The sequence below is a fragment of the Sus scrofa genome, chromosome 16 (genome assembly GCF_054392235.1).
Source record: "Sus scrofa isolate SSC_HxYL_T2T_F1_AM1 chromosome 16, Sscrofa_HxYL_maternal_Yorkshire_Landrace_v2.0, whole genome shotgun sequence".
NCBI lineage: Eukaryota > Metazoa > Chordata > Mammalia > Artiodactyla > Suidae > Sus > Sus scrofa.
This window is the reverse complement of record NC_139398.1, coordinates 45,581,349-45,607,772: the sequence shown is the minus strand read 5'-3', so window position 1 is coordinate 45,607,772 and position 26,424 is coordinate 45,581,349. Positions and strand designations below refer to the sequence as shown.

Here is a 26,424-nt window from a genome sequence, read left to right as displayed (position 1 = left end):
CACCCAGTGGCTGACACAGCCCAGCCTCAAGCTGCCTGTCACACGCTTGGTGGCAGCTTGCACAGACTTCACAGCCTCCCTTTTCTGGCTTTGACTTTGACAACTACACATGTATGGCATCTTCTCGGGTTTTCTGCGCTGGGAAACCCCTGTGCCCATGAACCTGGCTAAAGTGACTGTGATTATTTCCATGACCCTCTGATTCTGTTTTCAGACTGTCACATCCCAGCTCTTCCCACAGTCCGTGCAAGCTCTAATTTTTATATGAAACTGTCTCTTCCCATCTTATTTGTGATGATGCTCTTTCCTGACACAGTTCTGAATAAATAGCTCTAGGCTACCCTCTCAGAGAGGAAGCCAGGTGAAAAAAGACCTTGATACCTGTTTCCCCCCCCCCCCCCAACTTCCACTGTCCTCCTAGAACTTTCTCTATTCCCAGCCTCCTGGTATAGACCAAGCAGGTCAGCCTCTAGGGCAGGAGCTGGGAGCAGGGGGAGAAGAGGGGACCGGAGGGGCAAAGAGGGCAATTCTGAATTTTATTTTTTACTATTATTTTTTTTGTGGCTCCAACCACAGCATGTGGAAGTTCCCAGGCCAGGGAATATTTTTTATTCTATTCATAGTCCATAGAATAGTTATTATGGGACCAAATTTCCACTTGAGAACTTGTTACAACTTCTGCTGTAAATATGTAGGGAAATGTAAGGTTAACGACTTGCTCTGTACCCTCCTTCCAAATAAAAAAATAATCTCAATCTTCAAAATGAGCATCTAAGAAACCGAAAAGCAATGTATGGGCTGAATGGCTCCTTTGTTTTAATGGAACTGAATTACATTTAAACACCAGTCTTATAAAAAAGATTCTCCATGGAATAATGGTCTCTCTGAACCACCTGTGCTTTGTCTTTATGAGGAGAAAAAAAAAAACAACACCTGATCCTGAATTTTTATGAGGAAATTTAGATTAGACCAAAAATAAAAGAAAGAAACCTCAGCTACTTGTTCCAAGGGCAATTAAAGTAATGATTCATCCTGTGAAGAATTCTAGCAAAGCTTGGTAAGTTTTCCTTTCATTCTATTAGGAACTCTATTAGGAACCAAGAAAACTCTCTAGAGCAGTGCTGTTTGATAACAATATAAATACAAGCCACATATGTAACTTAAAATTCTCTAGAAACTACATTTAAAAAAAATAAAAATACGTGGAGTTCCCACTATGGTGCAGTGGGATCAACGGTGTCTCTGCAGTGGCAGGGACGGAGGCTCCATCCCCAGCTGATGCAGTGGGTTAAGGTGTTGCTGCAGCTGTGGTATAGATTGCAGCTCTCGCTCCAACTGGATCCCTGGCCCAGGAACTCCACATGCTGCAGGGCAGCCAAAAAAGAAAAAAAAATTTAATATAAAAAATAAAAATACATAGAATTAATTTTAATAATGTGTTTTTATTTAACCCAATGTATCAAACTCTTATTTCAACACATGATTACTTGTAAAAAATTGGTGTTCCCGACAGGGGGTAATGAACCTGACTAGTATCCATGAGGATGTGGATTCCATCACTGGCTCGGCTCAGTGGGTTAAATGATCTGGCATTGCCATGAGTTTGTGGTGTAGGTCGCTGATGTGTCTAGGATCTGGTGGTGTTGCTGTGGCTGTGGGTAGACTAGTGGCTACAGATCCAATTGACCCCCTAGCCTGGGAACTTCCAAATGCCACCTGTGTGGCCCCCCAAAAAATAAAAACAAACAAACATGAATGAACTATTTCACAGTCTTTTTTTTTTTGTCTCTTTGCCATTTCTTGGGCCGCTCCCGCGGCATATGGAGGTTCCCAGGCTAGGGGTCGAATCGGAGCTGCAGCCGCCGGCCTACGCCAGAGTCACAGCAACGCGGGATTATCTCACATTCTTTTTGTATTAAGTCTTTGAAATCTGATATGTTTTGCATATACAGCATACCTCAATTCATGTTTCTGGTGCTCAATAGCCATACGTGGCTGGTGGCTACCGTATTGGGCAGCGCAGCTGTAGAGTAAGTCCTCAGGTTGGTTTGTTAAGAGTTTGTCTCTCTTGTAGAGAAATGCAGCATAATATAAAAGAAGAGGGATGACTATCTGCCTGCGTTTTTCACCAGCTTTTCCAGTTCCCTTTCCTTTGGAGTGCATATGGGGATCCCCTTCCCCACCCACCTGTAGCTGAGCAAGGCCAAATAATGTGCTTTGGCCAATGGCATGAGAGGAGTGACGCACCACTTCCGGTCAGCGGTGTTGGAGAGCTGCTGTGTGTGCTGCTCTGTGCCTTCTCTTCTCTTGCTCTGATGATTGTGACACTGGTGTTGAGGTGGCGATACCCTGACATTGAAGCTGGTACTAAGGCAGCAGTTAGCGGCCAGCTGCCCTACACGATTGGGATAGGGGCCTTTGTTCTGCTAAGCCCTTTCTTCTCTCAAGTGGCAGTCTCTGGATTCTGATAAAACCTCCTCCCTCTTGCTCTTTCAACCTTGGGGTGGGAAGCGCTCTCTGATGTTGTTCACCCTGATGTTCTCCTTTTCCTGAGCCTTGCCCACATCTTTGTAAACTGTCCCTTTATTAACCTCTTCCCAACTCCCCAGCTGATTGTACCATCTGTTTCCTGTGGTGATCCTGATTGATTCAATATGTTTTATAGGCCAAATGTGAAATGTGCCTAGAGATAGATTAAAATGAGTACATTCAAGCAATAATTCCTTGAATGAGTTTAAATCAGTTTTCAAGGCAATAGTCAAAGCTGTTTCCCTCTCCAAGCACTCTTGTTATAGAAAAGATCCTCTTTCTCTTCCTTAAGTAAAAACGTATGCTCATGTCTCAAAATGATTTGTGTTTATGTGTTTAAGAAATCTGTGCTTGAACCTGGTTGGTCTTCATTCTTTCTTTAGCTATGTTTCAGTGTTTACTTACAAACTTAGGTTTGTCAGAAATAGCAACATATCAAAAATAACTAGAAATTGTGTTTCCGTGCATCTTCAAATAAGGATTATTTGAACTCCTGTCAGGAAGCCTGAAGGCTTGTGAGTTATTGTTATGTTACTTGTTCAGAACAAAAAGATCAGAAAGATACAGACAAGCACAAAGAAGATAAAAATAACTCAACATTCAAAGCCAATCACCATTACTCTACATAACTCCAAATTTTTAAAAATTGAATTTAATTTTCTGAATACAATCTTTCATGGTTTTGACTAAAGTTTGGACTTATTTTCATATCAATAAATATATTTGCATACCATTATTCTTTAGAGTAACTTCCTTGTTACTACACCCCTTTCCATTTTAGTAGGTCTTTAGGTTAATGCCAATTTTTCAGGACTCAAATAGTAGTATCAACTTCTTTGTATTTTTAGGTATCTGGCCAAGTTTTCTTCAAATAAATTCTTGGACGTGGAGATGCACATTTTAGAAAGGTATGCATGATTTTAAAGCTTTGGATACATTTCCTTCCAATCTGCCCCCTAGAAAACAGTTATTGTTTTATACTCTTAATAGGAATGTTAAGAGATGGCTCTCTATTCCTATAGACCTTGCCAACACTGAGTATTACATCTTTTTTTTTTTCATTTGTTAAAGTTTTATTGAAGTAGAGTTGGTTTATAAGGTTGTGATAATTTCTGCTGTACAACAAAGTGATTCAGTTATACATGTTCACACATCCATCCTCTTTCATATTCTTCTTCCACATAGATTATCACAGAATATTGGGTAGAGTTCTCTGTGCTCTGCAGCAGGTCCCCACTGGCCAGTCATTTTATATACCTCAGTGTGCATATGCCAATCCCAAACCCCCAGTTCATCCCTCTCTCTACCCACTTGTCCCCTTTGGTAACCATAGGCTTTTCAAAGTCTGTGAGTTTTGAGTATTACCTCTGATTTTGTCTCTTTGATAGGAAATAAATGGTAATTCATTTGCATTTGCATTTCTGTAGTTTTAGTGAGCAAAAAATATTTCCATATTCCAGATAATTGGATTTCACCATTCATGCATTGTCAGTCATTGCAATTTTCCCACATTATTAGTGAATGCTTAGACTTATAAAACTCTCTGAAAGTTGGGAGTTCCCAACATGGCTCAGTGGTGGAGAACTTAACTATTATCCATGAGGATGTGGGTTTGATCCCTGGCCTCACTCAGTGGGTTAAGAATCAAGTGTTGCTGTGAGCTATGGTGCAGGTCATAGATGCGGCTCAGATCTGGTGTTGCTGTGGCTGTGGCCCGCAGCTGCAGCTCCGATTCAACCCCTAGCTTGGGAACTTCCATATGCTACAGGTGTGACTTTAAAACAAAACAAGACAAAAAACAAGCAAACAAGAAAAAAACCTCTCTAAATGTTCGAGTGCTTTTGTTAGGCTGGTTCCTAACATAAACTGTTTCTTATTGTATCCCCTACAACCTTACGGTGTTGATCATTTTTTGTCATTATAAATGAGGAAACAAAAGCTCCTAAGAGGTAAGTTAATCAGTGTGACTTAGTTATTACAGAAGATGCTCCCACTGCCATCCCCCATCACCTTGTCCACCCAGTGTACCCAGATTCTAGCAGCTATGTTTGTTGAAAACTAACAACTCATGGCTGCACCCTTCTTTGGGAAATTATCCTCAGCCAAAGGGAGCCTGTCCAAATGGCAGGAGAGCCTGCAGTGAACAACTGACTGATGAGGAGGGGATACATAAGCTCTGCCCCCTTGCCTTAAGGACAGAAATCTCCATGGTACCATGTTTGTTCCAGATCTTCCTGTGGGGTCGGGCTCAGGTGAGGCTTTACCTGGACTCTCATCTATGCTTGGATTCTTCTCTTGTCTTATCCTATTTCTGTCATTCCTTCAGGTTTTACTGAAGAGGACATCCTTAATAAGTCACCTGTATAATATTCTGGGGAACCCAACCTAAGACAGTTGGTAAGTGAGATATTTCATTTTCAAATCCAAGCAGTCTGACTCTACAATCCTCACATGCAATGAACAGAATACATCACATTCCTATCAAAGACGCCAGCTTGGACAATCATAAAGAGAACGAACCCTTTCCTAATGTGTCATTTGCCTTTTAACTTTATGGTGTTCACCAGAGAGAAGTATTATATGTATGTAGACAAATATATTGATCTTTTCCATTATGACTTTTTCCTGTTGATATTTTTTCTTTTTTAATTTTTATTTTTTATTGACATATATTTGATTTATAATGTGTTAGTTTCAGGTACAGCAAAGTAATTCAGTTATACATATACATGTATTAATTCTTTTTCAGAGTCTTTTCCCAGAGGTTATTACAGAATATTGAGTAGAGTTCCCTGCACTATACAGCAGGTCCTTTCTGATTATCTATTTTATATATAGTACTGTGTATATGTTAATCCCAAACTCCTAATTTATCCACCTCTCCCAGCTTTCCCCTTTGGTAATCACAAGTTTGTTTTCTATGTCTGTGAGTCTGTTCCTGTTTTCTAAATAAGGTCATTTATATCATATTTTTTTAGATTCCATATGTGATATTTGTCTTTGTCTGACTTATGTCACTTAGTATAATTTCTAGGTCCATCCATGTTGCTGCAGACAGCATTATTTCATTATTTTTATGGCTAATATTCCATTGTCTAAATACACCACATCTTTTTTATCCGTTCCTCCACTGATGGACATTTAGGTTGTTTCCATGTCTTGGCTGTTGTAAATAGCACTGCAGTGAAAACTGGGTGCATGTACCTTTTTGAATTATGGCTTTCTCCAGACATATGCCCAGAAGTGGGGTTGCTGGATTATATGGTAGTTCTATTTTTAGTTTTTTAAGGCACCACCTTACTATTCTCCATAGTGGTTATACCAATTTACATTCCCACCATACTGTAGGAGGGTTCTCTTCTCTCCACACCCTCTCCAGCATTTATTGCTCATACATTTTTTGATGATGGTCATTCTGACTGGTGTGAGGTGATATCTCACTGTAGTTTGGGTTTACCCTCTTCTAACAACTAAGGGTATCGAGCATATTTTTATGTGTTTTTTGGCCATTCTGTCTGTATTCTTTGGGGGAATGTTTACTTGGATCTTATACCCATCCTTTGATTGGGTTGTTTGTTTTTTTGATATTGAGCTGCATGAGCTGTTTGTATATTTTGAAGATTAATCCCTCATCAGTTGCTTCATTTACAAATGTTTTCTCACATTCTGTGGGTTGTCTTTTCATTTTGTTTAGGGTTTCCTTTGCTCGGCAGAAGCTAGTAAGTTTAATTAGGTCCCTTTTGTTTACTTTTGTTTTTATCTTCATTACTCTAGAAGATGGATCCAAAAGATATTGCTGTGGTTTATGTCAAAGAGTGTTCTGCTTATATTTTCCTATAAGTTTTATACTATCCAGTCTTACATTTAGAGCTTTAATCCTTTTGAGTTATTTTTGTATGTGGTATAAGAAAATATTCTAATCTCATTCTTTTACATGTAGTTGTCTAGTTTTCCTGGCACCACTCATTGAAGAGACTGTCTTTTCTCCACTGTATGTTCTTGCCTTTGTTGTAGATTAATTGACCATAGGTACTTGGGTTTATTTCTGGGCTTTCTATACTGTTCCATCGATCTATATTTCTTATTTTGTGCCAGTACCATACTGTTTTGATGACTGTAACTTTTTAGTATAGGCTGAAATCAAGGAACCTGATTCTTCTAACTCCATTTTTCTTTCTCAGGATTGTTTTGGCTATCCAGAACCTTTTGTGTTGCCATAAAAATTTTATTTTTTTTTGTTCTAGTTCTGTGAAAAGTGCCAGTGGTACTTTAGGGATGGCATTGAATCTATAGATTGCCTTCAGTTGTATAGTCATTTTGACAATATTGATTCTTCCAGTCCAAAAACATGGTATAGCTTTCCATCTGTTTGTGTCATCTTCGATTTCTTTCATCAGCAATTTATAGTTTTTGGAGTACAGGCCTTTTACCTCCTTAGGTAGGTTTATTCCCAGGTATTTTATACTTTTTGATATTATGGTAAATGGGATTGTTTCCTTAATATTCTTTCTAATCTTTCACTGTTAGTGTATAGACATGCAAGAAATTTCTGTATATTAATTGTGTATCTTGCAACTTTAGTGAATTCATTGATGAACTCTACTAGTTTTCTGGTAGCATCAAAAGGATTTTCTGTGTATAGTGTCATGTCATCTGCAAACAGTGACGGTTTTATTTATTTTACAGTTTGGGTTCTTTTTCTTCTCTGATTGCTGGCTAGGACTTTCAAAATTATGTTGAATGGAAGTGGCAAGAGTGGACATCCTTATCTTTTTCCTGATCTTAGAGGAAATGTTTCAGCTTTTCACCAATGAGAATGATGTTATCCATGATTTTGTTATATATGGCCTTTATTATACTGAGTTAGGTTCCCTCTATGCCTGCTTTCTGAAGAGGTTTTATCATAAATGGGTAGTAAATTTTGTTGAAAGTTTGTCCTGAATCTATTTAGATGATCATATGATTTTTATTCTTCAATTTGTATCACACTGATTTATTTTCAGATATTGAAAAACTCCTGCAGCTCCCTGGGATAAGTCCTACCCAATCATAGTGTATCATCCTTTTGCTCTATTGCTGGATTCAGTTTGGTAGTGTTTTGCTGAGAATTTTTGTGTTTATGTTCATCAGTGATATTGGCCAGTATTTTTGTTGTTGTTGTTGTTGTTGTTGTTATTGCAGTACCTTTATCTGGTTTTGGCCTCACGAAATGAGTTGAGACTATTCCTTCCTCTGTAATTTTTTGGAATAACTTCAGAAGGATAGCTTTAGGTCCTTTAAATTTTTTATATAATTTACCTATGAAACCATCTAGTCCTAGACTTTTGTTTGTTGGGGATTTTTGTTTGTTTTATTTTTTGTTTTTCTGCACCCATGGCATATGAAAGTTCCTAGGCCAGGGACTGAATCTGAGGGCCAACTGTAACCTATGCCACAGATGTGGCAACACCAGATCCTTAACTCACAGTACCAGGTTGGGAATCAAATCTGTGCCTCAGCAACAACAAGAACCACTGTAGTCAGGTCCTTAATGCACTGCACTACAGTGGGAACTCCCTGTTGGGAGATTGTTAATAACAGTTTTAATTTCAGTACCTTTGATTAGCTTGTTCATATTTTCAGTTTCTTCCTCGGTCAGTCTTAGAAGATTGTACCTTTCTAAAAAATGTGTCCTTTTCTTCTAGAGTGTCCATTTTATTGGCATATGGTCGCTTATAGTAGTCTCTTATGATCCTTTGTGTTTCTGTGGAGTCAGTTGTAACTTTTTCTTTTCCATTTCTAATTTTATTGATTTGAGCCTTCTCCCTTTCTTTCTTAATGAGTCTGGCTAATGATTTATCAATTTTGTTGATATTTTCCAAGAACCAGCTTTTAGTTTTATTGATCTTTTCTATTTTTTTCATCTCTATTTCATTTATTTCTGCTCTGATCTCTCTCTCTCTTTCCATTCCCACAGAATGCTGAAGTTCCTGGGCTAGGGATCAGACCCATGGCACAGCAGTGACAATGTTGAATCCTTAACCTGCTGAGCCACCAGGAAACAATTCTGCTCTGATCTTTATGGTTTCTTTCCTTCTACTAACTTTGGGTTTGGTTTGTTCCTTTCTCTCTTTGCTTTAGATGTAAGGTTAGGTTGTTTATGAGATTTTTCTTGGTTTCCTGAGGCAAGATTTTATTGCAGTAAACTTCCCTCTTAGAACTGCTTTTGCTGGGTCCCACAGGTTTTGGATCATCATGTTTTCATTTTTATTTTTCTCTGGGTAATTTTTTTATTTTCTCTTTGATACCTTCCGTGATCCATTGGTTGTTTAGTAACATATTCTTTAGCCTCCACGTGTTTATGTTTTTTACAGTTTTTTTTTCCTTGTAACTGATTTCAAATTTTGTAGTGTTGTGGTCAGAAAAGATGCCTTAATATGATTTCAGTTTTCTTAAATTTACTGAGACTTGTTTTATGGCCTAGAATGTAATCTTTCCTGGAGAATGTTCCATGAGCCCTTGAGAAAAATATGTATTCTACTACTTTCGGGTAGAATGTTCTATAAATATCAATTAAGTCCATTTGGTCTAATGTGTTATTTAAGGCTTGTATTTCCTTATTGATCTTATGTCTGGATGATCTGTTCATTTCTGTAAGCAGGGTGTTGAATTCCCCCACTATTATTGTGTTACTGTTGTTTTCTCATTTTATGGCTGTTATAAGATGCTTTCTATATTGAGTGCTTCCGTGTTGGGTGCATACATATTTACAATTGCTATATCTTCTTGGATAAATCCCTTGATCATTATGTAATGTCCTTCTTTGTCTCTTGTAATAGTCATTACTTTGAAGTGTATTTTGTCTGATATGAGTATTGCTACTCCAGCTTTCTTTTTATTTCCATTTGCATGGGATACCTTTTTCCATCCCCTCACTTTTGGTCTGTATGTGTCCCTAGGTCTGAAATGAATCTCTTGTATATGTATATACACACACACACATATATATATATATCTTGTTTTTGGATCCATTCAGCCAGTCTATGTCTTCTGGTTGGAGCATATAATCCATTCACATTTAGGATAATTATCGATATACGTGCTCTTATTGCCATTTTAATTGTTTTGGATTTGTTTTTGTAGGTTTTTTTTTTACTTTCCTCCTTTGTTCTCTTGTGATTTGATGACTCTCTTTAGTGTTTGGATTGCTTTTTCTTTTTTGTTTGTGTATCTATTGTAGATTTTTGGTTTGTGGTTACCATAAGGTTTTGGGATAGCTATATATATATATATGTATTTATACACACACACACACACACACAATATATATATTATATATATTAATTTTATATAGGTATATATATATACACACACAAGAGTATTTTAAATTGCTGATCTCTTAATTTCAAATGTATTTCAACTATCCTTCATTTATATTCTCCTTTTCCCATGATTGCTGGTTTTGATATCATATTTGTAAGTGGATGATTCCCTACCTTTATTATATGTTTCCTTTACCAGTGATGTTTCCCATTTCATAATATTCTTGTTTCTAATTGTAGCCTTTTCTTTTCCACTTAAAGTAGACCCTTTAGCATTTGTTCTAAAACTGGTACAGTGGTATTGAATTCTCTTAGCTTTTTCTTGTCTGTAAAGCTTTTGATTTCTCCATCAAATTTGAATGAGAGTCTTGCTGGGTACAGTATTCTTAGTTGTAGGTTCTTCTGTTTCATTACTTTAAATATATCATGCCACACTATTCTGGCCTGCAGAGTTTCTGCTAAAAAATCAGCTGATAACATTATGGGGATTCCCTGGTATATTATTTGTTACTCTTCCCTTGTTATTTTAATATTTTCTGTCTTTAATTTTTGTCAGTGTAATTAATATGTGCCCTGGTGAGTTCCTCCTTGGCCTTATCCTATATGGGACCCTCTGCACTTCCTCAACTTGAGTAAGTGTTTCATTTCCCACGTTAGAGCAGTATTTGGCTATTATATTTTCAAATATTTCCTCAGGCCCTTTCTCTCCTATCCTTCTATGACCACTATAATGTGAATATTGATATGTTAAATGTTGTCCCAGAGATCTCAGACTGTGTTTGTTCCTTTTCATTCTTTTTTCTTTATTCTGTTCTAATGGAGGATTTCCACCTGTCTGTCTTCAAGCTGACTTATTTGTTCTTGTACGTCTTTTATTCTGCTACTGATTCTTTCTAGTTTATTTTTTATTTCAGTTATTGTATTGTTCATCTCTGTTTGCTCTATAAATTTTCTAGCTCTTTGCGAAACATTTCTTCTATCTTCTCAGTCTGTGTCTCCATACTTTTTCTAAGATCTTAGATCATCTTTACTATAATTACTCTGAATTCTTTTTCAGGTAAATTGCCTAGCTCCACTTCACTAGTTGTTCTTCTGGGGTTTTCTTTTTGTTCCTTTGTCTGGAAAATATTTCTCTGCCATCTGATTTTTTCTAAATTACTGTGTTTGTAGTCTCCCTTCCACAGGCTGCAGAACTGTTCCACTTGCTTCTGGTGTCTGCCCTCTGGTGGTTGAGGTTGGTCCAGGTGCTTGTGCAGGCTTCCCAGTGGCAGACACTGGCATCTACTCACTGGTGAGTGGAGCAGGGTCTTGTCCCTCTGATGGGTTGGGCCATGGAAAAGAGCATGTTTAGAGGCAGCTATAAATTCAGGATGACTTTAGGTAGCTTGTCTTCTGATAGCTGGGACTGTGTTCCCACCTGTTGGTTATTTGGCCTGGGGCATCCCAGACTGGAACATACAGGCTGTTGAGTGGGGCCTAAATGGCAACCTCCAGGAGAGTTCACACTGATGATTATTCCCTGGGGCTCTGCTACCAGTGTCTTTGCTTCCAGTGTGAGTCACTGTTGAACTCCACCTCCTCAGGAGACTCTCTGAGACCTGCAGATAGGTCTGGCTCAGGCTCCTATGGAACCACTACCTTGCCCTGGATACCAGTGCACATGAGAACTTGTGTGTGCCCTCCGAGAGAGGAGTCTCTCTTTCCCCTGGTCCTGTGGTGCTCCTGCACTTGAGCCTTGTTGCCCTTCAAAGCCAAGTGTTCTGAGGTCTCCTTCTCCTGATACCAGAGCCCCAGGCTGAGAAGCCTGATGTGTGGCTTAGACTCTCACTCCTGTGGGAGAACCTCTGCAATATAATTATTTTCTAGTTTGTGGGTGATCCACCTGGCAGGTATGGGATTTGATTATATCACAAAAGAGACCCTCCTACCATCTTTTGTAGCTTCTTCTTTGTCCTCAGATGTAAATATCTTTTTTGGTAGGTTCCAGTCTTTTTTGTTGATGGTTGTTCAGCAATAGATTGTGATTTTGGTGTTTTCATGAGAGCATATGAGCTCAAGTCCTTCTATTCTGCCATCTTGTCTTCACTTGTGACCTCTATTTTAATGCCACGTTTATACAACCTGAGTTGTTTGTTTGTTTGTTTGTTTGTCTTTTTGCCTTTTCTAGGGCCACTCCTGTGGCATATGGAGGTTCCCAGGCTAGGGGTCAAATCCGAGCTGTAGCCGCTGGCCTACACCAGAGCCATAGCAATGCAGAATCCGAGCCACGTCTGCGATCTACACCACAGCTCACAGCAACGCCGGATCCATAACCCACTGAGCAAGGCCAGGGATCGAACTCTCAACCTCATGGTTCCTAGTCGGGTTTGTTAACCACTGTGCCACGACGGGAACTCCCAACCTGAGTTTTAAGCTATATATTATTCTTGATCTTTTCTGTTTTCATTTATTTATTTTTTAAGTCCATATGATGAGGATATTTATCTCATGATAATTTTATACCATTAAAGATTCCATCATTAACTCACCAATTTGAGATGCTACATTTATTGCTTTTACTTGTATTTGTTCCCTTTAACTTGTTTTTTTTTTTAATTCTTTTCTGCCAATTTCTGTATTAAAATGCCAGCTCCAAAAGTTTAAAGTTTTTTTTTTTAATTGAAATGCACGTTGGGGGGTGTTTTCCTCCATTTTTGTTTTAGATAAACTTGTAATTTAAACCAGTTTAAAAATAATTACAAATGCACTGAGCTGTACACTTACACACATATTTGGTATATGTGTTACTATTTAATAGAAATTTTACCAAAAAAAAATCTTGGGCATTTTGCTTGGAATTTCACTCTTTATAGACCAGTTTGGGGAGAATTGGCATCTTATAATAGTGAAGAATTCTTTAATAGTACATGCTGTTCCCCCATTTATTCAAGTATTTTTATGATCCTCAATGAAGTTGCATAGTTCTTATATGCTTCGTATGCCTTAAAATTATTATTTCATTTTGTTATTTTTTATATAGTTGGAAATATTCTTTTTAAAAAGGTTACTGCTAACTTAGAGAAATTTTTTATTCTATAAGGAAATCTACTCACTACAAATAGTGTTAATGAACTGTTTAGATTATAGTTTAAGATATCACAGGTAAATAATTTTCCATCTTTGGACATTCAGTTTAATTATAATGCTTATAGATATATTCACCATATGTTCAGTTTGTTAATAAGTGAATTTATGCTATGTTGTGGGGGCAAGACCAATATTCTCTCTTAGGTAAATGGCCAGGCTCTTCTGTTCTAGTTTATTTGGCATCTTTTCTTTTTTCATCTTTTTGTCTTTTTAGGGCCACATCCGCAGCATATGGAGGTTCCCAGGCTAGCAGTCTAATCTGAGCTGTAGCTGCCGGCCTACACCACAGCCACAGCAACTCAGGATCCAAGCTGTGTCTGTGACCTACACCACAGCTCATGGCAATGCCAGATCCTTAGTCCACTTAGCAAAGCCAGGGATCGAACCCACAACCTCATGGTTCCTAGTCAGATTCGACTGTGCCAGTACAGGAACTCCTAGGTGTCTATTTTGATGAATAACCAAATTGTTAATTTTTCATATGACCCATCATTCCAGCTACTGAAGTGCAATTTGAAAAATACCATACTCTTCTCAGCTTCTAGGGTTATTCTAATAAACCATAAAAGAAAACTAACAAGAAAAAAAATATTGGAAGTTCCCGTTGTGGCTCAGTGGTTAACGAATCCGACTAGGAACCATGAGGTTGCAGGTTCAATCCCTGGCCTTGCTCAGTGGGTTAAGGATCCAGCATTGCCGTGAGCTGTGGTGTAGGTTACAGATGTGGCTCGGGTCCCAAGTTGCTGTGGCTCTGGCGTAGGCCAGCGGCTATAGCTTCGATTCGACCCCTAGTCTGGGAACCTCCATATGCCTCAGGAGCAGCCCAAGAAATGGCAAAAGGACAAATATATATATATATATATATAGATTGGTTATATGCCAAATACTTTTTACATATTATGTCAGCATTCATAGTAACTTTTTATTCTTTCACACTAGACTCTTCATTAAACACTTAATATATGCCCAGCTCTCAGCTTAAAGTAGGTATAGAAGGACAAGAGAATGGTTCTAACACCATGTGATAGTAGAGACACATTGTTATAAAAGCTCATAGAAGGGATTCTCAATCCAGATCTGAATTTCAAGAAATTTTCAGAATGTGAGCTCCGAATTGAGGGGTGAAGGAGAACTGGAGTTATGTTAAAGTTAGTAGAAGAAAGGAACTTTTTCTTCTTTGTAAAAGGGTATGTTCCAGGAAATGGGACTAAATTTACAAAAGTTTGTTTGTTTGTTTTAGGGTACACCTGTAGCTTATGGAAGTTCCCAAGCTAGGGGTCGAATCAGAGTTGCAGCTGCCAGCCTCCACCACAGCCATAGCAATGCAGGATCCAAGTCATGTCTGTGACGTACACCACAGCTCATGCCAATGCCAGATCCTTAACCCACTGAGTGAGGCCAGGGATCAAATTCACATCCTCATGGATATTAATTGGGTTTGTTTCTACTGAGCCATGACAGGAACTCCCTACATTTACAAAAGTTAAGGGTATAGTGAAGCCAGGGAAGGAGAGTAAAAAGATTTCAGTGTCCCCAAAGTTTCCAAATTAGGGCCCTGACCTTGAATTGCTGTTGAGAATTTGGCTGGCGATGTTTAGCAAGATAATTACCTAAACAATAGTGGTCTCAGATCACTGATTGTGAGCAAATATGTATTGTCTTAAAGCAGATTTTTTTGCTCTCTGTATATTGGGAGGCAAGCCCTGCTTTAACTGGAAATTAGTTCTCCTAAAGAGAAAACAAAATAAATGCTGGAAACTGAGTTCTACTGAAATCTTTACAGGCTCATGGTCCTCAGGAGACAGCAGGTAATCAATCAAATGCTTTGCCCCTACCTACTGGGAACACTGGTGTTCCTGCTCAGGATCTCTGAATCATTACATTTCTCCACCTCAGCTTTGCTCAGATAATTCTGTTTTAAGGTTTATTATCTTAGTACCCCACTCTTGTCATGATCGACACCTTCCCTTCCCCCTAAAGGGATACCTAAAATTAAATATGGCATAAAAATGGACTAACCGAACTGAAGGGAAAGATGGGGCCAGACTTTAGCAACCCATCAGAACCAGGGATTCAAATGCTATTAAGGTTTGTTTTCCCTTCTTCCTCCTCTCAAGATAGTCACCAGGTTTTCTTCCACCTGACCAAAATATGACTACACCTGTTACGCTTTAAACCTTACAGCGTTAGTCAGTTGCAAGACACCAACTCTTCCTCTGCTCGCAATTCCAAAAGCCCCCAGAAAAACGGCCTTTAGCCCAGCTTAGATTAGGTACCCACCCCTGCTCCAGTCAAACACAGTCAGGGAGACAGAGTTCTTTGATACAGTGTAGCTGCTTGTATGGCAATCATATGGAAGAAGAGTATAGTTCTCTGAAAAGCAGGAGCTTGTGGGCAGGAGGTTGGTGAATATAAAAAAGATAGACAGATATCACCACCCCATTTAATAATAGACTAGGCAGCCACCTACATAATGAGATTTCATCATTCAATATCCTTAAAATGTCCCCCTCCCATCAATTTTCCAGAGCCAAAATTATACCATTGTGTCAAGGCAATCTGCCACCTGAAACTTCAGTCAGAAAACAAAATGGGGAGTTCCTACTGTGGCTCAACAGGTTAGGGACACAACACTACTGTCTCTGTGAGAATGAAGAGTTGATCCCTGGCCTGGCTCAGTGGATGAAGGATCCCGTGTTGCCAGAAGCAGTGCTGGAGGTTGCAGATGCATCTCAGATCCGGTGTTGCCATGGCTGTGATGGAGGCCTCAGCTGAAGCTCCAATTTGACCCCTGGCCCAGGAACGTTCATATTTCACAGGTGTGTGAATCTGTGCGGGGAAAGGGGGAGAAAGAAGGGGGGAGAAAAAGCAAAATGGGCTCTGTGTATTTCTCTGATTTCACCTTGTACCCCTGCCCCCTTAGTTATTGCACTCAAATCAGTGGACTTCTGTCTGTCTTCAAATTCACCCTAAAAATAGACCCCTTAGCATTTTTAGAATTACTCTTTGTTCTGTCTAAAGTACCCTGCCTCCCAGATCTTTGTAGGGCTGCCTGTATCAGGCTCAGTGTCACTTGAGAGAATCCTTCTCTAATTATACAATTTGAAGTAGTCCTCCAATGTATTTGTTGTTCCAACAACATTTAGCAATATCTGAACATTTCTAGGTAAATTTGTTTTCTTGATATCTATAACAAGTGGCAAGTTACAGAATATACAGCATAAATTAGAGTTACTGAATATAGATACAATGGAATATTACTCAGCCATAAACAGAGTGAAATAATGCCATTTGCAGCAACATGGATGGACCTAGAGATTATCATACTAATGACTGAAGTTAGTGAAAGGCAAACATCATATGATATCACTTATATGTGGAATCTAAAAAAGGATACAAATGAACTTATTTGTAGAACTGCAACAGACTCGGACCTTAACCAAACTTGCAGTTACCAAAGGGGACAAGTGGAAGGAGGGATGGACTGGGGGTTTGGGATTGACATATGCACACTGTGGCATATGGAATGACTAGACAACAGGGACTGCTGTATAGCACAGGAACGCTACCTAATATTCTGTGATAATTTATACAGGAAAAGAATCTGGAAAAGAACAGATGTGTGTATTATATAGCTGAATCACTTTGTTGTACAGCAGAAATTATCCTAACATTGTAAATCGACTGTACTCCAATAAAACTTTAAAAAAATGAAAAAAAAAAAAGAAATGATATGTCAGAGGTAGGTAGTTTCATGGTGGGTTATGTAGTTCAACAAAGTCATCAAGAACCCAGAACTGGGTAGTTCCCTTGGCTCAGTGGTTAACAACTAGGATCCATGAGGATGTGGGTTCAATCCCTGGCCTTGCTCAATGGGTTAAGGATCTGGTGTTGCCATGAGCTGTGGTGTAGGTCACGGGTGTGACTTGGATCCTGTGTTGTTATGTCTGTGGTGGAGGCCGGCAGCTGCAGCTCTGATTTGACCCCTAGCCTGGGAACCTCCATATGCCATGGGTGTGGCCCTAAAATGCAAAACAAAAACAAAAACAAAAAACCCACAAAAAACAACCCAGAATTGGGTCTTTTTGCTCTACCATCTTGAAAGTGTTGTCCATGTAGCCTTACAAGATAGCAGCCAAAGGGCATCATATTGCAAAGGAGGAAAGAAGGAGCAGGGACTTCTTGCACATCTAGGGGGGGAGAAACCCTGTCCAAGAAGCCTGCAGCATACTTTCACTGAAGTTGCAAAGGCCAGAATTGGTTTATGTAGCCAAACCTTAGCTTCCAAGGAAGCTAAGAAAGCAAATATATGGCATTTCAGTTTTTGTCCATTGTGGAGGTGAGCTCTGACAGCAAGGTCAATGGGGAGGTCAGTGGCCATCAAACAAGTAAAAAGCAAGGCCCATGATATGATCTTTCTCTGTGTCTTTATCTGAAGAATGAAAGTTTCCTAAGAGCAGGTACCTCGCCCCAAACCCTCTCCGTCTTTGAACTCATTAGCACCGTGAGCCTATAAATTACTGTCTATGCCTTTGAGTTTTATTCCACTACTTATAACCCAAAGCGTTCTAAGTGATAATCTAGCACAATCTGATAAGCCAGTATAACTCAGCCAATCTACTAACAGGCCAGCACAGTGCGTAAGGCCTATGATATTTGCAGGGGCCCATGCAAATGTTTTCATGTTCATTTTTCTTAAATTTAGAGGGGAAATCCAATCTGAATTATATTTATCTTCCTCCCCATGCAGTTATAAAATACAATTTTTAATATTTTCATGGAGGAAGGGGCCCACAAATTTCTTTTAAAAGGGGACTAGGTTTCTCTAAAGTTATAATGTGGTCTTGCTTCCAGGAACCCTGACTAGTTTATAAAATGATTATCTTGGGAAATCAATATAGGAACCTCTGGAAGTAAGAATGATAGTATTTTATTTACTTATTTTTTATTAAAGGATAGTTGATTTACAATGTTGTGCCAATTTCTCTAGTACAGCATAGTGACTATTCTTTTTCTTATATTATCTTCCATCATGTTTTTTTTTTACTCAATGAATTTTATTACATTTATAGTTGCACAACAATCATCACAACCCAATTTTATAGCATTTCCATCCCAAACCCCCAGAATAGCGCCTTCTGCATATGGAATTTGCCAGGTTAGGGGTCGAATCAGAGCTGCATCTGTGACCTACATCACAGCAATAGGCAATGCCAGATCCTTTAATACATCAATCGAGGCCATATCTTCATGGATACTAGTCCGGGTTCTTAACCCACTGAGCCCCAGTGGGAACTCCTGGGATTTTGATAGTGGAGTGGAATTCAGGAAAATAGCCATATGAGTCATGCGATTTTTCAGAAATTTGGCCCCAGCCAAGGTACTTTAGGGGAGACCTGAAAACCCAGAGGTTTATGCAATGCCTCTAGGCACCCAGAGAGTGAGAAATCCTGAGAGTGTGGGAACCTGGGCCACGGAAGGGAAGGAAAAGAAGGGAAGAAACCTAGAATAGATATAGGGGCACAAGTAATTTCCCCCTCAGCAATGGCCTTGGTTCCTGGTTCTGCAGGTACATTTTAGTTGAGGGCTATGACTGCTATTCTAGGGTCCCAACACTTTTCCCACTTGGAAACAAGCTGACAGACCACACTTTCAGAAAACAGGCTGCCATCAACATTTGGGTTGCTTTATATCGTGAGTTACAGTGTCCCATCCTTTTCCTTATTATAATGTGAAGGACTACATGTGGTAAAATTAAAGGAACAAAAAAGAACCCCTCCGCCCCCAGATTAGATATTCCTAGCTCTGCTTTTTGTTACTCCTGGGAATGTCTGGTTATTCAAAATAAGGCAAAAGAAAAATGTTTTAGGTCTTTAGTCCCTTTAATTTAAAATGCGAGCAGCAGTGTGTGGGAAACGAGACCAGGGCAAGCCCCAGCTCCGTCTGCTGAGTTTCACACACAGGCTTCTTGGCCACCCCTGATTCTGCAATTGGATAGTGAGAGGGTTTAAAGAGATAATCTCTAGGGTCCCTTCTAGCTCCAATATTATGCTAATTTTGCAGATTATACAGAAGGAGAGTAGTTTTGCAGAATCAAACCCAAAACAATAGAGGGGTAGCTATGGGAAAGCTGCATGCACCACAGTTCCTTACCTGTCAACCTGCTGCGAGCAGCCCTCCTTTGCGACCAGTGCATGAAATCCAGTAGCACTGCGCCCAGCACCGGCACTGGAGGAGGATGCACGTGGTCCTCCTCTGGTGCCCTTGCCTGGCCACTCAGTATGAAAATGAGTGTGTGCCGACACCAGCTGTAACCAGCACATCTTAGGAAAAACACTCCCCCCACCCCCGCCCCCGGCCATTCTCCTCACTGCTGTCTCCCTCCGCGGTGCACACAGACCACCGGAAGTTCCCTGATGCCTCGGATCTGTTCAAAAAGGACGTCAGACTTGAGATCCTCTGCCGATATTTTACTGCTTAAAAATTGATGATTTTTTCTGGAACTGGATAGTAGTGATGATTGCACAACACTGAGAATATACTTAATGCCACTGAATTGGAGGCATAAAAATGATTCAATGGGGGGGGAATCACTGATTCAAATATCAATGATTCATTTTTTTATTTAACTTAGCCCACTTGCTATCAAAATCCTTACTGTGTGTTCTTCTCAGAAGTCTGGTTGGCCATATCTCCAAGGCATGTTAGAAATGTAATATTAAGTGTCTGTCCCCTTTGCCTTCATGTTAAGCAAGAAAGCTCTTGACAGCAACCTCTCTGTGTGGGAGTGAGAGGCTGGCAAGGAGTCCTCTCCACACAGGGAGCTTTATAACTAATCTCCATGTTCTAAATTTGATGCCATTTTAGTAACTTTGTTCCCAGGCTCCTCTGTTCTTCTGCTCATTGAACCCTGATCCTCTTTCCACATTACTTTCCCAGCCTTCAGTAAAGAAACCAAACTTGATTCTGCTTTAGCTTAAATTTTTATTGTTAAATGTAGCAGGTGGAAAGGTGCATAAAACAGATGTACACTCTAAGGAATAGTTACCAGTATTGGAGAAAGAAAACATTGTCACGCCCTAGAAGCCCACTGGCTTCTCTTACTCTTCCCACCTTCATCTCTCCCCAGCTAGGGGGAAAGCCTTGATGACCATAAAATTGAAAAACTTCTTTCTCCTTTTTAATTTTACCATTTGTGACTACTTCACCTAAGAAAATTCTTAAACTTTACAAATTGAATCATGGTGTGGGATTCAGCTTATTCACTTACAGAACATACAGAACTTAGCAGAATTCAAAAGAATTTGAGGAGTTCCCAATGTGGCTCGGTGGGTTAAGAATCCAACATAGTGTCCCTGAGGATGTGGGTTCAATCCCTGGCCATGCTCAGTGGGTTAAAGATCCCGTGTTACTGCAAGCTGTGGCATAGGTCGCAGATGTGACTTGGATCCAGCATTGCTGTGGCTGTGATGTAGGCTCCACTTAGATCTCTAGACATAAAAAAAGAAGAATTGAGCTCCGTGTTGAGAAAACTTTGTCATAAGTTCTGGGCTTTCCTTGGTGTAGGAGTGTAAAAGGCATGTCACGTGATAATCTCAGGCTTATCATGATGCCCAGCACTGCCTGACTCAAGTGCCAGCACCTTTTGGTATCTGTGGAGTGACCGAAAAGGCAGCTGAATGCCTGTTCCAGCCAAGGACTAGACTGTTTATGCAAATTAAAAACAGCAGTCTATAAAGTGACCCCAGCTGTACTGCCTCTAATGACCCGAGCTGGGCTCTCAAGTATTTTGCTATTTCTAAAGTTAGTCATTTTTCCATGCCACATTGTTTTACCATAACGCATATGCAGCAAGAATTTTTCCATGAGCCTTAAAAATAAACATAATATATACCCTTCGGCTAGTTAGTTTTCTCCTTCAAAATTGTTGTGATAACTTTGACTGATGGGATTTTTTTCCTCGTCTCTCTCATTATGCCTCAAGTATTTTGTTCTTCGTGTTAAAAGTGATAGGGGACATAGTAGTCAAGATATTGAATACCTTGTTGTGGCTCAGTGGGTTGAGAACCCGACACAGTGTCTTGGGTTTGATATGGAATTTGATCCCTGTCCTCACTCTGTGGGTTAAGGATCCGGTGTTACCACAAGATCACAGATACAGCTCAGATCTGGCTTTGCTGTGGCTGGGGTGTAGTTCGGATGCTGTAGCTCTAGTTCGACCCCTAGCCTGGGAACTTCCATATGCCATATGTGCAGCCCTAAAAAAGGAAAAAAAAAAAAAAAAGATATCTAATCTAAGTGAATAGAATGAAGGAGTAAGCCATCACTGTCTTTCCTGGGTTGTTTATTTAGGCTTAGCTTGGTTTAAAGTCACCTTGGCACTAAGACAAATAGGATAATAGAACTAGGACTTAATGTGGAAGCATCCTTCTATGATGGAATAAACTAAAAATGCACCAACCAAAGGCTCTGGGGAGAAATCTGAACTTAGCCGGTGTAGGGGCCGTAAATGTGGGGCACCTTTTCCTGTTCTTCCTTGAGATAAATAGGCCAGTGCTGTTTGATGCCAAGAAGGTGACTGTGGACAAAACTCTGCCCCCATCTGAAATTAGATCTTCCCAGAGAAGTTACAAAAGTAATACATGTTCATTACAGACAATTTGGAAGATACCCAGCAATTTAAAAAAAATGTTTTTAAATTAAAAACTAGATTGACAGCCGTCGGGTCTGTGCCCTCTCTTCAGGTTGCTGTTCAATCTCTTCTAAGGATTTTTTACAGAAAATTGTGCCAGGCAGGTGGAGACTAACTGAGCAGGTCCAAGGAGAGTGGCGATTGGTTGGGAAGACTCCAGGATGCAGAAAGTGTGTGGCAGTGGCTCTCCTACAGTCCATCCCCACCTTTCCTGCGCACAGGCCCTGACAGTGACCTAACAGCAGAGCCAGCCCACACGCAGACCTGCCTCTCTTGCCAATTCCGCACCTTGCAAACCCAGGGCCCTGCATTTTGGCATCTTAAAGCAGACAGAGATTCTACTGGGAAAATCATTAGCAATCTCAGCTCTCTCTTGCCTCCATCTCCCCCAAACCAGGCACTCTGTCGGCAATGAATCCTACCAAACTCAGTATAAACCTCTAAGACATTGAAAGAACATGGTCCCCACTCTCCATTCAGGGGACATTCCTTATCCATCCAGCCAACTCCTCTAGCTTGTGGCTGTACCCAAGTCTGGTCTTCTGCAGGTCAGACTTGTGTAAAGATGAGTCGAGATCTGCCGCAGCCAACACTGCAAAACAAGAACAAAACACAATTTCAGCATAAGTTCGGCTGAGAAGGCCCAAGTGACAGCATTGCTGTGTCTGAAGGACCAAATAATGGTTCGAAGCCTCTTCGGGACCAAAAGAGGGAGCAGAGCAGTTAGAGTGAGACCCCTGGAATCCCTGCCCCAAGCTCCTGCACTGTGACCAAGTCCAGCTGCAGCAGACTTCTACCTCCTGTTCTCACAGACCAAGGGGAAGGGCTGCATAACAGCAGGGGAAGGAGGAGGGCGGGTGTTGAGGCTAAGGAAGCATTCCCAATCCTCCCAGCAGCAAGATCAGCACTCAGGCCTGAAGACAGGTTCTGACACGCTCAGAATGCCCATCCCCCAGCTCCAAAGACTCTTTAGTCACCAGGGGCCCTAAAGGCCCAGGTAAACTGCACGAGTGAGCGGCACAGATGCCCATGGCTACCATACAGCCTTTTCCCTGTCACATGCACCTAAAACCTCAGAGGGAGGCCTCCATGGCTAGTTGACCAAAGAAGAAAACAAATTTAGATAATTTTTTTTTGATTTCCCAACATCACCCAAAAGTGAGTGGTGGCAGCACTACAGCCCTACCCAAGGTGGCTCTGAAGGATAGTATTTATTTATTTGTTTGTTTATTTTTTGGCCACGCCTGTGGCACCCGGAAGTTCCTGGATCAAGGATTGAACCCACACCACAGCAGTAACAATGCTGGATCCTTAACTGCTAGGCCACCAGGAACTCCTGAAGGACAGTAATCAAAGAAAATCCAGGAGTTCCCGTTGTGGCTCAGCAGAAATGAATCCAACTAGGAACCATGAAGTTGTGAGTTTGATCCCTGGCCTCGCTCAGTGGGTGAAGGATCTGGCATTGCCCTGAGCTGTGGTGTAGGTCACAGACTCGGCTTGGATCCTGTGTTGCTATAGCTGTGGTGTAGGCTGGAAGCTACAGCTCCAATTAGACCCCTAGCCTGGGAACCTTCATATGCCACAGGTAAGGCCCCCCCAAAAAAATAAATAAATAAATAGCTAAGGAAAATCCAACTCCTAGTGGTCAGAGCTTTGACCAGTGCATCTGGTTGCTCATTTGTCTGGGGTGGATTGGCGTACAAATCTATACTGATCATGGGCAGTCACTAATGGCTTAGGTGGACGATCCCAGAGTGGAACCGAACATGATTGGAAGATTGCTGACAAAAAGGTCTGAGAAATTGGATGCGACCATAATGCCTTCACCCCGAGTGGGAAGCTATTTCTGTCTCATGTCAATGATCCCCAAAGAGCAAGTTCAGAAGTAGAGGATTTTAATAATCAGGTGGGCAAGTTGGCCTATTCTGGGGTGTCGGTTGTTCTTCCCCCATCCAACCATCCCTTTCCTTGCTCAATGAACTCAGAACCATCTGGTAATGAAGTTTCTGTATGGGCTTACATGTATTTCTTTTCACTGCACTGATCTGGCTACAGTTGCTGCTGAGTACCCAGCTGGCCACCAGTAGAGACCAACACTGAGTCCTGATACGACAGCAGCCCCTGTGGTGGAGGATAGGAAGTGGGGAAGGGGGAAACTAGCTAGAGCCTGGGGCAGATCAATTACACTGGTCCACTTCCATCATCAAAATGCAGCACTTTGTTCTCCGTGGAATGGATACCTGCCCTGGGTATTGTCTTCCCTGCCTTCCATGTATTTGGACTCAGTCATTTCTTCCAGCTCCTGGCAGATCCTTCAGCTTCTTCAGATCCTGGGCCAAAGGCTTATGTAGCTCTGTGGGGAGAGGTGCCACCTGCTCCTGCAAGTCATCCACAGCATCAGAATTGGAGATGGTGAGAGACAGATGTGCTTTCCAGACCCAGGTTTTGGAAGAGTGTTTAATGAAGGTACTACTTACATTGGTGTGAGCAGGGCTTGAAAAATGAACACAAGATGGAGGAGTACCAGAAACTAGCAACAGAGGACGTTATTACCATGTCCATGCATGAAGGGACAAAGGACAAGACTATTGTTGTCACAGTCTAGTGAGACCTTGAGACAGGCAAGAAGGCCACCAACAGGGGCTGCAAATGTGGAGGAATGCAGCCATTGCCACACTGTGCCATGGCAGGATGGGAGTAGTGGGAGCGAATAACAAAACCCCCGCTTCAGCTCCCATCCCCTTGTCTTCAGCGCATGCTCCCCTTTGCAAGGGAGCCTGGATAATGCAGTTAGTAGGAGTGAGTAGACCAGGGCAGAGGATGGAAGTAAGGGACGGGGAGACAGGCAAAATGTGAGAATAACTACATTCAGGAAAAAAAGCATTGAGGGTTCATCACGAACAAGTTATCTACAGCATTTGCTACTGGGCTCTGGGACTCAGAGAGTGAACACAGAAGGGGAAATTATTATTTTAGCCAACATGTAACTAGAGCAGTTCATTTTCAGGATCAATAGCAAGTCCCTTCAGAGTATCACTCAACCAAGGACACAAATTACTGTAACCCTCACATTGATAAAATTGTTCGATTTTCACTTTTTTAGGAAAACTGGAACTCAGAAAAATGGAACTTGTTAGTTGGAAGATAATTTAGGTCTATTAGTTCAGGCTTTTCCTACTTTATCATGATTTTTTTGAAATTGAAAAGAATAAGCAGTATGTATATATATATGTGTGGCATGAATATTGCTGAGGCCTGACGTTTTCCCATTTGCACATTTACTCCATTTTTTTAAAAAAAAATGAGGTATAATTGGCATTGAACATATTAGCTTCAGGTATACAGCATGATGATTCTTTTTTGTGTAAATTGCACAATGAGCACCACACTAAGTCTAGTTAACATCCATCACCACACGTAGTTATGAGATCTACTTCCTTAGCAACTTTCAAATATACCATACAGTATTACTAACCGTAGTCATCATGCTGTAATTCTATCCCTGTGACTTATTTATTGTATAACTGGAAGTTCCTACCCTTTGACCACCTTCACCCATTTCACCCAACCCTGTCTACTTCCCCTGGCAACCACCAATCTATTTTCTGCATCTATGAGTTCAGTGGGTTTGAGGTGGGGAAGTTATAGTTAGTTGGTTTAGATTTCACATATAAGTGAGATTATATGATATCTATTTTCTTCATCTGATTTATCTCAGCCTGTTGAGGGCTATCCATATTGTTGCAAATGCCAAGATTTCCTTCTTTTTATAGCTGAATAGTATTCCATTGTGTGTGTGTGTGTGTGTGTGTGTGTGTGTGTGTACATATATATACATTTTCTTTATATATTCATCAATGGACACTTAAATTCGTTTCCCGTCTTGGCTATTGTAAATAATGCTGCAATGAACAGCATTTAAGAACTTTCTAAGCACTTACAAATTAACTTATAAGACCCAAAGCCATAAAACTTCTTGAAGAACATAGGAAGAAAGCTCCTTGACATTGGTCTTGGCAATAATTTTTTTGGATATGACACACACGCAATCGAATGTTATTCAGCCGCAAGAAATAAGAAAATCCTGCCATTTGTAGCAACCTGGATGGACCTTGAGGGCAGGAGGCTGAGTGAAATAAGGCAGACAGAAAGACAATACTGCACGATCTCACTTCAATGTGGAGATAGAAAAAACAAACTCACGGAAACAGAGAGTAGAATGGTAGTTGCCAGGGGCTAAGGGGAGAGGGTGATGGGATGTTGGTCAAAGGCTACAAATGTTCAGTTATAAGTTTCGGGGAAATCTAATGAACAGCAATAACAACTGTAGTTAACAATATTGTACTGTATACTTGAAAGTTGCTATGAGTATAACAACAATAAAATGGAAATTATGTGAGATAATACTTGAAAGTTCCTATGTGTATAACAACAATAAAATGGTAATTAACTAATATTATTGTGGTAAACATTTCACAATATATATTTGTATCAAATTATCACTTTGTACACACACCTTAAAACTTACACACTGTTGTATGTCAATTATATCTCAATAACTAGCGGGAAATGGAATTAGCTCTTGTAGAAAACCACATAACTGATATAACTTAGGCCAGTTATTAAGATAAAATAGGCAGCAAAGTTCACACTGGGGAAATGGTACCTAAAGCTTTTTATCGTGATCCCCAAGGCTCATTCCTAGCTCTTGTTCTGCCCTGTATTAGACCTCAAGAGCTGTTAATCCTTCAGGTGGTTCTAGTGACAAACAGCTGT

General features: G+C 40.4%; 1 long non-coding RNA gene across 3 annotated transcripts in view; it reads left to right on the top strand.

Moving 5' to 3' along the window:
- Positions 1–26,102, top strand: part of LOC110257265 (uncharacterized) — a 159,954-nt gene extending 133,852 nt beyond the window's left edge. For 2 of the 3 annotated variants that reach the window (XR_014831327.1, XR_014831329.1), the window contains 4 exons: positions 3,378–3,437; positions 4,856–4,926; positions 15,485–15,775; positions 23,948–26,102. This is a non-coding gene — a long non-coding RNA (uncharacterized LOC110257265). The remainder of the gene's footprint in view (positions 1–3,377; positions 3,438–4,855; positions 4,927–15,484; positions 15,776–23,947) is intronic. The other variant, XR_014831330.1, reaches the window with a different exon arrangement.
- The last annotated feature ends 322 nt before the right edge of the window (positions 26,103–26,424 follow it).